Source organism: Peromyscus leucopus, chromosome X, assembly GCF_004664715.2.
Source record: "Peromyscus leucopus breed LL Stock chromosome X, UCI_PerLeu_2.1, whole genome shotgun sequence".
NCBI lineage: Eukaryota > Metazoa > Chordata > Mammalia > Rodentia > Cricetidae > Peromyscus > Peromyscus leucopus.
In genome coordinates, this window is record NC_051083.1 from 113,543,475 (window position 1) to 113,560,832 (window position 17,358).

The 17,358-nt window shown below is 39.7% G+C and overlaps 1 non-coding gene across 1 annotated transcript; it reads left to right on the forward strand.

Annotated features, from left to right (window-relative positions):
- Positions 1-16,872: 16,872 nt before the first annotated feature.
- LOC114705488 lies at positions 16,873-17,035 on the forward strand. The gene has a single exon (XR_003736401.1). It is a non-coding gene; the product is annotated as a U1 spliceosomal RNA (small nuclear RNA).
- Positions 17,036-17,358: the final 323 nt, after the last annotated feature.

Below are 17,358 nucleotides of genomic sequence, written 5' to 3' on the forward strand. Positions count from 1 at the left end.
AGAAGTAGGTGTTTTAATAAGCACCTGAAGGAGATGATAGAGTAAGTCACAATAATATCCAGAGAAAGATGATTCTAGGCAGAAAGCATAGCTGGTTTTAAGGTCCTAAAGTGGCAACAGGTATAGATCACTCAAGAAACAGCAAGGCAGCCGTGGGACTGTTGCAAAATGAGCAGGAGGACTAGCAGGAGCTGCCGGGAGAGGGAATGGTGAGGCAGACAATTGTGTAAAGCTTAGGTAGCCATTGCAATCACAGTCTTTTGTTCTGAGTGAGCCATGGAGACAGAGTTTAAGTTTTAAGTTTTAAGAAAATCTCTTCAGCCACTGTGTTAATAATAGACTAAAAGGGGGCAAAGGTGGAAGCAGAGAAACCAGTGACCGGAATAGTGTAAGAATCCATTTTCTCTAAATCATTCCTTGCTTTACCAACTGTAAACAGCATCTATTGCTTCCTGGTGTGATAGATGGGGATTTACCACTTACACTACAGCACCTCCCTCTCTTCCCCCTAATACATTACTATTTTTAGTTCCCCTCTTTAGTTTCCTCCACCACAGACAACAGATGTAATGTGCATCTTTTGGTTTGTCCTTTGCTTGTTTGTTTGTTTGTTTGCTTGCTTGTTTTTAAACAGTCTTTTGTGCCTTTATAAACATCTGTTTCTCATTCACCTATAGATAGTGTCTCTGGATTTCACACTTCTTAAAATTAGAATATTGATGTCTCTGTGTGTCTTTCTATCTCCTCAAATTCTACGTTCTGTAAGCTTTTACACTAAATTTGTTAGCAATAAAAGCTGTTTTTGCTAGGCAATGATGGCACACACCTTTAATCCCAGCACTCTAGAGGTGAATCTCTGTGAGTTCAAGGCCAGCCTGGCCTACAAAGTGAGTTCCAGAACTTTGAATGCCAGGGTTGTTACACTAAGAAACTCTGTATCAAAAGACGAAAACAAACAAACAAACAAGCTAAGTTTTCTGTTTGTTTTTTTTTAGCTTGGATTCCATAAAAAACAATAAAATAGTGTTTAGCTTTTAATTATGATTGTATTTTCTCCTTTTGCAGCTCCAGTGATACAGCCTCCTCTGCTTTATCTCAGCTACCTTTCAGCTTCTTTTTCATTTTGTTTATGTTTATTTTTAAATGTATTTCATTTGTTATTATGGTATGTGTGCTTCGGTGTGGATACATTCACAGCACAGCACATACAGAGGACAACTCTGTGTAGTTGATTCTCTCCTGTGGTTATCTGCACAAGACCTGCATAAAATCAAGCTGGCCAAAATTCCAGCCTGAAAGAATACACAGGAATGCACAAGTGCCCACCCCTGGCTGAGGAGCCATTTGCAGCTGATGGTTATTCAGGGAAGGAAAAGCCATTATTTTTCTTTGGGGGTGTGGCCAGTAGTAGTCATGCTCTGGATAGATCTACACTTATTTTTTAAACTTAATGCATATTGCGCACAATTGCATGTCAGCACATAGATATTTAATCTTTAAAATTATATTTATTAGCTGAATGTGGTAGTGCACACCTTTTGTTTGTTTGTTTTTTGTTTTTTGAGACAGGGTTTCTCTATGTAACGGTCCTGGCTCTCTTGGATCTCACTTTGTAGACCAGGCTGGGCTTGAACTCACTGAGATCCACCTGCCTCTACCTTCCAAGTGCTGGGATTAAAGTTGTTCACCACCACTGCCTGGCTGGTAGTGCATACCTTTAATCTCAGCATTCAGGAGGCAGAGGTAGGTAGATCTCTGAGTTCAAGGATAGCCTGGTCTACAGAGTGAGTTCTAGGACAGCCAGGGCTACAACAGAGAAACTCTAGTTTGTGTGACAGTTTGTGTTCTTACAAATACAGCTTGCCTGGAGATCAGAGAAGCAGAGCTGTAGCCACTAGAAACTTCTTACCTCCATGAATCCTCAAACCAAATGGAGGGCATGAGATCTTATCTCCACCCACCTCATATTCCTGTCTCCACCTCCCCAGTGCTGGGATTAAAGGCATGCACCACCACCACATCCTGTTCTGTTTCTCTTTTTAGACTGGTGCAATCTCGTGTATCCCAGGGTGGCCTTGAACTCCTGATCTCCATGCTTCCTCCTCCCAAGTGCTGGGATTAAAGGTGTGTGCACCACTGCCTGATCTCTATCTCTATGGGTAACTAGTAGCTACCTCCACACTCTGATTTCCAGGCAAGCTTTTTTTTTTGGGGGGGGGTTCTTTTTCTTTCTTTCCTTTTTTTTTTTTTAAAGATTTATTTATTTATTATGTATACAGCATGTATGACTGCAGGCCAGAAGAGGGCACCAGATCTCATTACAGATGGTTGTGAGCCACCATGTGGTTGCTGTGAATTGAACTCAGGACCTTTGGAAGAGCAGTCAGTGCTCTTAACCTCTGAACCATCTCTCCAGCCCTCCAGGCAAGCTTTATTTGTCAGAACACAAACAAAATATCATACAACACTGTCTTGAAAAAAAAACATTTTTTGTTTATGTGCATGCTCATAGGCGCACACACACACACACACACACACACACACACAACACAGCACGTGCATGGAAGTCAAAGGATATCATGAGGAATAGGTTCTCTTGTTTCACCATGTGTGTCCCAAGTATTGAACTCAGCTCATCTGGTTTCATGGGAAGCACCTTTATCCACTGAGCCATCCCTAGAAATTTAATTTTTAAGATTTAACTTTTGGGTTGATGAGATAGCTTAGCAGGTAAAAGTGCCTGCCATCAAGCCTATTGACATGAGCTCCATCCTTGGGATCCACATAGCAAAAGGGCAGAACCAACTCTCAAACATTGTCCTTTAACCTCTATATGTGCACAGACTCTGACCTACAGACTAAAACACACACACATGAACCGATCGATGTAAAAAAAATTTTAATTTAAACTTAAAAAATTTCTGCCACAGAATTTCTAACTCACCCCAGTAAATATAATGCTGAATATCAATTTTTTTAAAAACAGAATTCTCATGTAATGGAGACACTAAGAGACCATGGATGCCAGCCTAGACTAATATACCAAGCAAAACTTTCAATCATCACAGACAGAGTGAACAAGACATTCCAAGACAAAGCCAGATTTAAACAATACTTATCCACAAGCCCAGCCCTACAGAAAGCACTAGAAGGAAAATTCCAACCTAAGGAAGTCAGATACACCCACGAAAACACAAGCAATAGATTATACCACAGCAGTAAACCCCAAAGAACAAAAGTACACACACACATTACCACCAAAAAATATCAGGAATGAACATTCACTGGTCATTAATATCCCTTAATATCAATGGACTTAATTCACCTATAAAAAGACACCGGCTAACAGAATGGATACAAAAGCAGGACCCATCTTTTGCTGCATACAAGAAACACACCTCAAATTCAAAGATAGACACTACCTAAGAATAAAAGGCTGGGAAAAGTCTTTCCAATCAAATGGTCTTAAGAAGCAAGCAGGTGTAGCCATCCTAATATCCAGCAAAATAGACTTCAAACTAAAATCAATCAAAAGAGATCAAGAAGAGCATTACATACTCATCACAGGAAAGGTCCACCAAGATGAAGTTTCAGTTATGAACATTTATGCCCCAAACACAAGGGCACCCACATATGTAAAAGAAACATTACTAAATCTTAAATCACATATAAAAACCCCACACATTAATAGTGGGAGACTTCAACACCCCACTTTCACCACTGGACAGATCTGCCAAATCGAAACTTAACAAAGAAATAAAGGACTTAACTGATGTTATGACTCAAATGGACTTAATCGATATCTACAGAACATTCTATCCTAACAAAAAAGAATATAGCTTCTTCTCAGCATCCCATGGAACCTTCTCTAAAATCGACCACATACTTGGCCACAAAGCAAATCTCAACAGATACAAAACAATTGGAATAACCTCCTGTGTTCTATCAGACCACCATGTTTAAAGTTAGATTTCAACAACAACAAAAACTACAGAAAACCTACAATCTCATGGAAACTGAATAATGCTCAACTGAATCACCAATGGGTTAAGGAAGAAATAAAGAAAGAAATTAAAGACTTCCTAGAGATCAATGAAAATGAAGACACCACATACCCAAACTTATGGGACACTATGAAAGCAGTGCTAAGAGGAAATTCATAGCACTAAATGCCCACATAAAGAAGTTGGAGAAATCTCACACTAGTGACTTAACAGCACACCTGAAAGCTCTAGAACAAGAAGAAGCAAAGTCTCCCAGGAAGAATAGACGCCAGGAAATTATCAAATTGAGAGCTGAAATCAATAAAATAGAAACAAAGAGAGCAATACAAAAATTAATGAAACAAAGAGTTGGTTCTTTGGAAAAATCAACAAGATAGACAAGCCCTTATCCAAACTAACCAAAAGCAGAGAGAGAGCATCCAAATTAACAAAATCAGAAATGAAAAGGGAGACATAACAACTAACACTGAGGAAATCCAGAAAATCATCAGGTCATACTTCAAAAACATCTACTCCACAAAACTGGAAAATCTAAAAGAAATGGATAATTTTCTGGATAGGTACCACATACCTAAGTTAAATCAAGACCAGATAAACTATTTAAATAGCCCAATAACCCCTAAAGAAATAGAATCAGTCATTAAAAGTCTCCCAACCAAAAAAAAAAAAAAAAAAAAAAAAAAAAAAAAAAAAGCCCAGGACCAGATGATTTCAGCGTAGAATTCTACCAGATCTTCAAAAAAGAGTTAATACCAATACTCTTTAAATTGTTCCACACAATAGAAACAGAAGGAACATTACCAAATCCTTCTATGAGGCTACAATTACCCTGATTCCTAAGCCAAACAAAGATGCAAGAAAGAAAGAGAACTACAGACCAATCTCCCTCATGAACATTGATGCAAAAATACTCAATAAAATACTGGCAAACAGACTCCAAGAACACATCAAAACAATTATCCACCATGATCAAGTAGGCTTCATTCCAGGATGCAAGGTGGTTCAACATATGAAAGTCTGTCAATGTAATACACCATATAAACAAAGTGAAAGAAAAAAAAACCATGATCATCTCATTAGATGCTGAAAAGGCATTTGACAAAATCCAATACCCCTTCATGATAAAGGTCTTGGAGAGATCAGGAATACAGGGAACATACCTAAACATAATAAAGGCAATTTACAGCAAGCCAACAGCCAACATCAGATTAAATGGAGAGAAACTCAAAGCGATTCCACTAAAATCAGGAACAAGGTTGTCTGGTCTCCCCATACTTATTCAATATAGTACTTGAAGTTCTAGCCAGAGCAATAAGACAACATAAGGAGATCAAGGGAATACAAATTGGAAAGGAAGAAGTCAAGCTTTCACTATTTGCAGATGACATGAGTGACCCCAAAAATTTGACCAAGGAACTCATACAGCTTATAAACACCTTCAGCAACATAGCAGGATACAAGATTAACACACAACAACAACACACACACACACACACACAAATCAGCAGCCCTCCTATATACAATTGACAAACAGGCTGAGAAGGAAATCAGAGATACATCACCCTTTACAATAGCCACAAATGATATAAAATACCTTGGGGTAACTCTAACTAAGCAAGTGAAGGACCTATATGACAAGAACTTTAAGTCCCTGAAAAAAGAAATTGAAGAAGATGTTAGAAAAATGGAAAGATCTCCCATGCTCATGGATAGCAGGATTAACATAGTAAAAATGGCAATCTTACCAAAAGCAATCTACAGATTCAATGCAATCCCCATCAAAATACCAACACAATTCTTCACAGACCTGAAAGAACAATACTCAACTTCATATGGAAAAACAAAAAACCCAGGATAGCCAAAAGAATCATGTACAATAAAACAACCTCTGGAGGCATCACGATCCCTGACTTCAAGCTCTACTATAGAGCTACAGTAATAAAAACAGCTTGGTACTGGCATAAAAACGACATGTGGACCAATGGAATCGAATTGAAGACCCTGACATTAACTCACACACCTATGAACATATAATTTTTGACAAAGAAGCCAAAACTGTACAATGGAAAAAAGAAAGCATCTTCAACAAATGGTGCTGGCATAACTAGATGTCAACATGTAGAAGGCTGCAAATAGATCCATATCTGTCACCGTGCACAAAACTTAAGTCCAAGTCGATCAAAGACCTCAACATAAATCCAGTTACTCTGAACTTGATAGAAGAGAAAGTAGGAAATAGTCTTGAACGCATTGATACAGGAGATCACTTCCTAAATATAACACCAGTAGCACAGACACTGAGAGAAACAATCAATCAATGGGACATTTTGAAACTGAGAAGCTTTTGTAGAGCAAAGGACATAGTCAACAAGACAAAGCGACAGCCTACAGAATGGGAAAAGATCTTCACCAACCTCACTTCTGACAGAGGGCTGATATCCAAAATATATAAAGAACTCAAGAAATTAGACATCAAAATGCCCAACAGTCCAATTAAGAAATGGGCTATAGAGCTAAACAGAGAATTCTCAACAGAGGAAGCTCAAATGGTTGAAAGACATTTAAGGAATTGCTCAACATCCCTAATCATCAGGGAAATGCAAATCAAAATGACTTTAAGATACCACCTTACACCCGTCAGAATGGCTAAGATCAAAAACACTGAAGACAGCTTATGCTGGAGAGGATGTGGAGCAAGGGGAACACTCCTACACTGTTGGTGGGAATGCAAGCTTGTACAGCCACTTTGGAAATCAATATGGCGTTTTCTTAGAAAATTAGGAATCAATCTCCCCCAAGACTCAGCTATACAACTCTTGGGCATATTCCCAAGGAATACTCAATCATACCACAAGGACACATGCTCAGCTATGTTCATAGCAGCATTATTTGTAATAGCCAGAACCTGGAAACAGCCTAGATGCCCTTCAACTGAAGAATGGATAAATAAAATGAGGTACATATACACAATGGAATACTACTCAGCAGAGAAAAAACAATGACATCATGAGGTTTGCAGGCAAATGGATGAATCTAGAAAAAATCATCCTGAGTGAGGTAACCCAGACTCAGAAAGACAAATATGGTATGTACTCACTCATAGGTAGATACTAGATATAAAACAGAGGATAACTAAACTGCTACTCACAACTCCAGGGAGGCTACCTAGAAAGAGGACCCTCAGAAAGACACAGGGATCAAAGACAGAAAAATGGATGAGATCTACATGAGCAAACTGGACGTGGGGGTCTGGGGGTAGTGAAGGGCAAGGGTCGAGGGAAAGAGAGCTTAGGGGAGGGGGAGATCCCAGCTGGATCAAGAACAGAGAGGGAGAACAAGGAAAAAGAAACCATAATAAATGAAGACCCCCATGGGAATAGGAAGAAGCAAAATGCTAGAGAGGTCCCCAGAAATCCACAAAGATACCCCCACAATAGACTACTGGCAATGGTCGAGAGACAGCCAGAACTGACCTACTCTGGTGGCCAAACACCCTAAGTGCTAGAACTCTCATCCAATGACTGATGGAAGCAGATGCAGAGATCCACGGCCAGGCCCCAGGTGGAGCTCCAGGAGTCCAATGGAGAGAAAGAGGAGGGATTGTATGAGTGAGAATTATTGAGACCAAGCTTCGAAAAAGCACAGGGACAAATAGCCAAACTAGTGGAAAGACATGAACTATGGACCTATAGCTGAGGAGCCCCCAACTGGATCAGGCCCTCTGGATAAGTGAGACAGTTGATTAGCTTTAACTGTTTGGGAGGCACCCAGGCAGTGGGACCGGGACCTGTCCTTAGTGCATGAGCTGGTTGTTTGGAACCTGGGGCCTATGCTGAGACACTTTGCTCATCCTGGTTGAAGGGAGGAGGGGACTGAATCTACCAGGCTGAGCTGAATCCCCAGGGGAGTCCTTGCCCTGGAGGAGATGGGAATGGAGTGGGGGCTGGGGGGGGGGACGGGAGGAGGGAGGATAGGGGGATCCGTGACTGATATGTAAAATTAAATTATAAAATAAAAACAAAAGTAACAGCCTAGACACTTCCCCACCTTTCCTCTTGTAGTGGTTTGAATGAAAAATGGTCCCCATAGGCTCCTAGGGAATGGCATTGTTTGAAAGGATTAGGACTTGTGATCTTTTGGGAGGAAGTTTGTCACTGGGGTGGGCTTTGGGATCTCAAATGCTCAAGCTCGTCCCAGAGTCTCCCTCTTTCTACTGTCTTCAGATCTGGATACAGAATTCTCAGGACCATGACCGACTATGTGCTGTCAGGTTTCCCACCATGCTAATAATGGACTAATCCAATCCTGTAACTAAGTCCCAGTTCAATCTTCCTTTTATACGAGTTGTGGTCACGTTTACTCTTCACAGCAATAGAACACTGACTAAGACACCACCGATCCAGTTCGAAACCTCCCTCTCTCTCTCCCTAGGAAACAAACAGGCCAACAGAAATACAAACAAACAAACCAGAATAAAAAAAAACAAATAAGGAAAAGGAAAAATGTACAAAACAAAACACAAGAAACATTTTTAAAAGGGAGGACCTGTTTCCAGCAGTAAATGGCAACACAAAATGAATTCAGTGGTATATTTAGAGATGTTTTCTGTCATATTGTTTTGTTCAGCCATTTTTAATCTTTTTTTTGTTTTTTTTTGTTTTTTGTTTTTTGTTTTTGTTTTTTGTTTTTTTGGTTTTTCGAGACAGGGTTTCTCTGTGTAGCTTTGCGCCTTTTCCTGGAACTCACTTGGTAGCCCAGGCTGGCCTCGAACTCACAGAGATCCGCCTGGCTCTGCCTCCCAAGTGCTGGGATTAAAGGCGTGCGCCACCACCGCCCGGCAAACATTTATTTATTTATGTATACAGCATATGTGACTGAAGGCCAGAAGAGGGCACCAGATCTCATTACAGGTGGTTGTGAGCCACCATGTGGATGCTGGGAATTGAACTCAGGACCTCTGGAAGAGCAGTCAGTGCTCTTAACCTCTGAGCCATCTCTCCAGCCCATTTTTAATCTTATTGTCTTTTGTTTACCTATTATGGTTTCAATTTCCTGTTTTTTATGGTTTGTGTGTGCGTGTCTGCATATGTATCTGTTTCTTATGCTTTTTTGTTTTGTTTTGCATTGCATGTAACAAATTATTTTCAATAAAAAGAAAAAAATTAAAAATAAGGAACTTAAGTTGGGGTAATATTACTGATAACCATCCTAAGTAAAAACTTTTTCATAATTTTCTGTATATGTTAGTACAATGGGATATTGACATTTTTGTGATACAGTAATATTCTCTGTGAAGATTATTATGTTGGTGGTAGTTGAACTTTGTATAGAATATATACTGTAGGTTGACTATACCCTCAAATTAATTCCTTATTTCTCTCAATTCCCAATAAATATATTAAAACTTAAAAAAAAAAAAAACCAGAATTCTCCCCTTTTCAGATGGAGCCTGTAATATGACACTATGCTTCATCTGACCTCCAAGGTCCTCCTGGACTTGAGAATAACTAGCAAACCTCTGGCCATTCCAGGGAAATGTCCTCATTTTGATGTATCTTCTCCAGGCAAATTTAGGATATTGACTTTCATTGACTTTCCACTGATAAGCTCACCCTGCTTCATCTCCCTACAGATCTTTTTTTTCTTGTGTGTGTGTGAGGGGGGGGAGGGCACACATGCCAATGTATAGAGGTCAGAGGACAATTTGTAGAGTCAGTTCTCCCTCTACATTCACGAGAGTTCCAGGGACCAAACTCAGGTTGTCAGGCCTGTGCAGCAAGTACTTTTCCCTGCTGAGCCCTTCCCAACACATGTTTCTAACCTTGAATTCATTTGCACAGAAGCTAAGCTGAAGAGTAATTGTCAATGGTAATATGATTATGTTTTTAAAGGATTACAATTATTTCATTTACCTATAGAAATTTAATCACTGTCATTTTAAAATTCAAAAGCTATCTTTTTACTCATACAGGGTTTATTCCCATCTGACAACTTAATTAGTTTGTGTATACACATTAAATATTGGTCAACTCAGGCTACACCATAAAACTACATGGCTAAACAAACTAAAATTTTAATTTCTCATGGGTATAAAAGCTAGATGTCCCAGGTCAAGGTGTTAGTCATTTGGTTTTTGGTGAGAGCTTTCTTCCATCTTGCTGAGCTTTTGTGACCTTTCTTTCCTTTGGGGTACTCTGAAAGACAGAGATCTCCTATGTAAATTAATACATTCCTTGTCAATAAGAGTATTTTTGAGGGGTGGGGTTTGAGACAGGGTTTCTCTGTGTAGTTTTAGTGGCTGTACTGGAACTCACTTGGTAGACCAGGCTGGCCTTGAACTCACAAAGATCCGCCTGGCTTTGCCTCCCGAGTGCTGGGATTAAAGGCTTGCACCACCACCACCACCACCACCACCACCACCACCACCACCACCACTACCACCACCACCACCACCACCACCACCTGGCTCAATAAGAGTATTTTTAGAATTTATTTTATATTGATTTATTTTAATGTGTATGGGTGTTTTGTCTGCATATTTGTATGTGTACCACTTGCATGCCTGGTACCTGTGGAGATCATAAGAGGGTGTCAGATCCCCTGGAACTGGAGTTACAGATCAATGTGAGCCACCATGTGGGTGCTGGGAATTGAACTCAGGTCCTCTGGCAGAGCAGCAAGTGCTCTTAACCACTAAGCATCCCTCCAGCCCCTGTAAGATTATTTTTAAGGAGGCTAGAGAGATGGCTCAGTGGTTAAGAGCATTGGCTGTTCTTCCAGAGGACCTGAGTTCAATTCCCAGCAACCACATGGTGGCTCACAACCATCCATAATGGGATCTGGCGCCCTCTTCTGGCCTGCAAGCATGCACGTAGGCAGAATACTGTATATACAACAAAAAATAAAAAAAGAATTAATTTTAAAAAAAGATTGTTTTTAAAGGACATAGACATGTAAAAGGGCAGAAGAAAATTTACATATACTGTAATATCTATGCACACAACTAAAGCATCTATTTTTTAAAGATAACTAGGAATCTGAAGATTCAGTGACAAAATGTTAGTGTTCTATCTGGTGAGGATATGCCTGCATAGCCTCCTTATAAGTTCTATATCTAAATACAGTGATGTAGTGGTTTGAATAGGTATGGCCTACATAGACTCATGTATTTGAATGCTTGGCCCATAGGAAGTGGCACTATAGGAGGTGTGGCCTTGTTGGAGGAAGTATGTCACTGTGGTGGCAGGGTTTCTTCAAACTTCATCTCATATGTGCTCAATCCCTGCCTAGTATCTCAGTCTCCCCCTGCTGCCTGTAGATCGATGTAGAACTCTCAGCTCCTTTTCCAGCACCGTATCTGCTTGAATGCCACCATGCTCCCCACCATGATGATAATGGACTAAACCTCTGAAACTGTAAGCAAGCCACCCCAATTAAATGTTTTCCTTTATCAGAGTTGCTGCGGTCGTGGTGTCTATTCACAGCAGTAGAAACCCTAACATAGATAAGTGACATTGGGCATTAGGATTTAAACCATGTGAAGGGTGGGAGTACAGTTCAGTCCACAAAAACTGATTTAAGAATAAAGCAGAATTTCTCACTTGTTAGCAGGTATCTGAGATGTATATGGGGAGAATGTGTCTATCTACAAATATACAAAGAGTTAGAACTGGCATACCAGACAAGTGAGTAGCTTGCTTTGTAGTTGATGGGAATGATGTATAGAATGCATTCAGAATATCAAGAAGAATGATGTCAGGAATGAATAGGCAAATCATCTGGTAGAATGGGAAAAATGGCAGCAGCATCTGTTACTCACAAGCTTTAACCAAGGCAGTAGTGAGAAGCTAGCTAAGTCTTTTGTCAATGCAAACCATTCAGTAGGACTAAGTGGGCTTTTTATGAATCCCCATTCTTCAAACTATCAGCTGGGTCAAAGCTCTGCTCATCTGACTGGAATACCAACATCACCTAACCTGTATCATCCTGATTACAGGCTCACAGAAAAATGGCAACTATGTCCATTTAACTCACTCACTATGGTATTGTTGGACAGAAGTGCATTTGAATGCTTTTGATGGTGATGATTATAGAGCAAAATGAAATATAAATGGCTGCTGGCAAGTTTCATTGTAACAACTTTTATAACCCCATTATTAAGGAGATGAATATCTTCATATTCCTAAACAAGAGGTAATCACATGTCTAAAGATCTTTGCCCCTCACTTATTTTGTTAAAATGCTATTCTCATTTATTTTCCATCTTTCCCTCTTGGTGTGCATTAGTTACTATGGAAACATCAGGATATCAGAGTTTGAGTATCTCAACATCCCCAAGATCTATTAGAGTATAAAAGCAATTTCTATCATTGTATTGGGGGAGGGAGTCATTGCCATTACAAATGAATGCAGGACAAAAAAAAAATCCTGTTACCAGACAACCAGAGGCTTTATTCAGACAACACCAGATAATGGCTAGGGCTCATCTTACCTGTCCATACTGTGTACCAAGACCCAAGTAGGGACTGGAGAGATGACTCAACCATTAAGTATACTTGCTGCTTTTGCAGAAGACCCACGTTGGGTTCCCAGCATCCAGAGGATCCAAAGCGCTCTTCTTGTCTCTATGAGCACCTGCAGATGATGCATATACAAGCAGGCACACATACATATGCATTAATAAAAATAATTTTTAAAGATTCCCCACTACAGTTATCAATGATTTCTCCCCCCAAATAACATCTATATATAACAACATCAGCCTTGACTCTTTTGAGTCAGAACTTAAGAACAGTTTTAAAAATTAGTTGCCAGCCGTGGTCATGCACACCTTTATCCTAACACTCAGAAGGCAGAGACAGGGATATCTCTGTGCACTTAAGGTCAACCTGACCTACATAGTGAATTTCAGGCCACCCAGGACTATATAATGAGATATTCTTTCAAAAATTAGTGAGGGATTGAGCTAGGCGGTGGTGGCACAACTGTCTTTGATTCCAGCACTTGGGAGGCAGAGCCAGGCAGATCTCTGTGAATTTGAGGCCAGCCTCGTCTACAGAGTTGAGTTTCAGGACAGCCAGAGCTACACAGAGAAACCCTGTCTCAAAAAACCAAAACCAAAACAAACAAACAAACAAAAATTAGTGAAGAGTAACTGGATCACACTATGGAATTAATTATACATAGATTATGAAACAATTAACTTTATTATGAAAAACAAAACACACACATAACACATACATCAAATATAAAGTCCATATTCCAACCATTAGGTTTACAGTTTGGTAGGTAAATAGCTAGACAGATTGAGTAAACGGTTCTTTCTGCATTTCCTCTTACTAGAATATGTGAGAATCCCAGAAAATCTCTATCATTTACATGATTTCTTCACTCTTTAACAGATGCTCAAATATGTATTTTGCCCTCAGACCTCTGTCCACTTGCATGTACTATACATCTCTGCCACAATGTCTCACACATTCTTAAAATTGAACCCTTCCATCTGTATTTTAAAAAAAGGCTTTTCAAGGTACCCTAGAAATTATATATGTGTGTATACATATATAACATTGTAGGCAACTGACTCATACAATTATGGACTCTGATAAGTCCCATTATACAGCATCTGCAAACTGGGGACCCAAGAGATCCAATGTACAGTTCCAATCCAACTCCCAGGTCTGGGAACCAGGAGAACCAATGGTATAAATTCCATTCTGGGGGCTAGAGAGATGGCTCAGTGGTTAGGAGCACTTGTCACTCTTCCAGAGAACCCCCGGTTTGATTCCCAGCACCCATATGGTGTCTTACAACCATCTGTGATTCCAGTTTCAGGGGATCCAACCCCCTCTTCTAGCCCCCAAAGGCACCAGGCATACAGGTGCTACACAAACATACATGCAGGTTAAATGCCCATCCACATAAAACAAAAATGAATAAATACAGGCTGCAGAGATGGCTCAGTGGTAAAGAGCACCCACTGCTCTTCCAGAGGTCCTGAGTTCAATTCTCAGCAACCACATGGTGGCTCACAACCACTTGTAATGAGATCTGGTGCCTTCTGGCCTGCAGGGACACATGCAGGCAGAATATTGTATACATAATAAATAAATAAATCTTAAAAAAATAATAAATACAAGAAAATTTAATCCTATTCCAAGTGCAGTAGACCAGTGTCACAGCTTGAGAACAAACAGGAAAGTGAATTCTCCTTTCCTCCAACTTTTGTTCTCTTAGACCTCTAACAGACTGGAAGGGCTTACCCTCACTGAGAAGGGCAACTTGCTTCACTCAGTCCATTTTATTCCAATTAACTTCAAATGTTCATTCCATCCAAAACATTCTCACAGTCACACCCAGAATAATATTTAGCCAAAACCCTGAGCCCTTTGAGTTCCAATCAAGTTGACATGTACAATTGACCACCTTATCATCTTCCCTACCGGCCTTGCTACTGCTCTACAGTCTTTCCTCCGGTGCAATCCTGTAGCAACTTAACCACTCAATCTAAAAACCTCCATATTCACAATATTAAATCAGTAACTATGCTATGCAAAACTTACCTCTGAACAAATTCTTCAGCTGTGTTTTAGTTGGGGTTTCTATTGCTGTGAAAAAAAAAAATGCCGTGACCAAAAAGCAAGTTGGGGAGGAAAGGGTTTATTCGGCTTACACTTCCATATTGACGTTCATCAGTGAAGGAAGTCAGGACAGGAACTCAAATAGGTCAGGATCCTTAACCTTTAATTGTTACAACTTGCTGAATCAAAGTAGCTGAATCTGAAACAAGTTTAGTATCTTTTCTTTCAAGAATGAATGTATCTTTATGGACTTGATAAAAAGAAAAGGCAACATTTGTCCTCATCTGAACCCTGCAGATACTTTTTTCACACAAGAAATTTCAAATTCCAACAAGAGACTCATTACCCTGAATAATAATATTGATAGAGAAGTAACTTTACATGGACCTCACCTTGTAATAGAAGTCCAGTGCAACACCATTGATCATATTCTGTACATGGCCATAGATAGCCAGTTCCTTTCTCTTTCCCTATCATTTGTCAACCCAGAGCCTCTTCCTTCTCTTCAATGAGACTGAGCTCTATATTGCTTAAGATCCTCCGAAGGCTTCCGCTAAGGCCTTTCACTATAACTTCAGAGAGGTGGCAACAGTTTCTGGAATATCCATGGTGTGATTGCTGGGAAGGGTTTCCATTCTCTCTGTAGATATGGCAAAAAAAAAACACACTAATCATTTATGAGCATAAATCAATTTTTTTCTGGCAAAGATAGACTTATTTCCGATCAACCATCCCATTGAAAATGAATATAGAAGCTGAATGATTAGACGTGGTGGGGCTCACCTGCAATCTCAGAACCCAGGCAGTTGAAGTAGAGAATCTGGAATACATGGTAAGACCTTGTCTCAAGAAAAAAATGCTTGAAAGCACATTTTTTTTTATTTGATCACACTGGAGGGCCTCCAAGATAGCGAGGAATTGACAAGCTGAAATTCTGGACAGGAGGGAAATGTAGAGCAAGAAATAGATGAGCCAGATAGAGATCTGGTTACATCTTTGCTTCTAAGCAATTTGTCAGTTTGAAATCTGTGGATGAAATGTTAAAAGCCTGTGAAGAGATGGTGAAAAAATAACAGTGTCAAAGACTCTCAGAGATGTGAATAGAGTTAAAGACTCATGAAGGAAGAGTAATTGTAGTAAATACCACAAGAATCTCAGCCTATCCACTCCCAACCATTAGAATCTTATCATTGGGATAAGAGTGAATGGGAACTAGAACAGCCTTATAAAAACTAAAGGCCAGTCTCAATCTCCAATCAGATTAAGACAGTCATTTATCATTGCCAAAGGAAGAAAAAATAAATACCATCTAGAAGAAAAGAGTATCAACTCGCAGCTCTTCTACATTTTATATTGTGTTCTACACTTAATTACTAATAATGGCCCATACAAAAAAAAAAAAACAACCACTAGCCAAAATCAAGAAAAATGGGCAATATGCACAGACTTAAAGAAGATCCAGATATTAAAATTCTCAATCATAGATTTTAAATAATCATAAAGAACATATTCATGACAGAAGGGATAATTTCAGCAATGTGTGACTGGTTACATACTGTATTAGTTCCTTTCCTATTGCTGTGGTAAAACACCATGACCAAGGCAATTTATAGAAGAAAACGTTTGTTTGGGCTGTGGTTCAGAGTCTGTCATGGTAAGGAATCCTGGAAACAAGCAGCAGCTATGGTGCCTGGAGCAGAAGCTGCGGGCTCACATCTTGAATGGCATGTATAAAGCAGAGGAGGCAGAGAGAGCATTTGTGCACTAGGAATGGCATGAAGCTTTAAAACCTCAAAGCCCACCCTCAGTGACATACTTTCTCCAGCAAGGCCACACCTCCCCAAACAGCGCCATCAACTGGGGACCAAGTGTTCAAATGCATAAGCCTTTGGGGAACATTCTCATCCAAAACATTATACTCTGCACAAATATTATATCAAGGAACCGGGTTTCTTACTGGTAATCCATTGAGAAGGTCTAAGAGTAGCAACATACTAATAGCAATGACAATACTTGGTCCTAAATCAACATTCTCCACCCAAAGGAACCAAGAATCTTTGCTGAAAACACTCATTCCAACGTGTTTAGACACCAAATAAAATGGGATTGCAACTTCTTTTTGTCCCTAAAAATAAAGAATTGTTCCAAGAATTATGGGAACATGTTAAAAAGACACGGGAGCCAACTTAAAAGGGTTCCCTCTAGTAAATTTGAACATCACAATAACAGACTGAAAAAATAGTAAAGTAGAAAGCCATGAGTCCACGTTGACATGAATGAATGATGAGACACTTAACTTGCAGGGGAGATACCATAGTTATGAAGGTGATTTTCTTAGGATGAAGCTCATCTGTTGCACTCTGGGTGTTCTGTCCCCTGCGATTTCCTCAAATGTGGAAACCTTGACTGCATAATTTGTGGTAATGGGGAAATATGCTCATACTCTCCCTCAAAATAAACACAGTAAGTTTTGTGAGTATAGGCGTGTGTGTGTGTGTGTGTGTGTGTGTGTGTGTGTGTGTGGTGTCACTCATTAGCTGTAGAAAGAAATGATTGATAGACAAACATAGAGTCAAAGTTTCTTTCTGCCAGATACTTAAAGTTAACAAAGACAAGAAAATAACTTTACAGTAGAGAAAATCCAGAAAATGTCACCTTAACCAAATGAACAAAGAGAAAATCACCAATAATAAAACACAGTGGGCTGAAGAGATGGCTCAGTGGTTAAGAGCACTTGTTTTTCTTGCAAAGGACCTGAGTTCAGTTCCAATCAC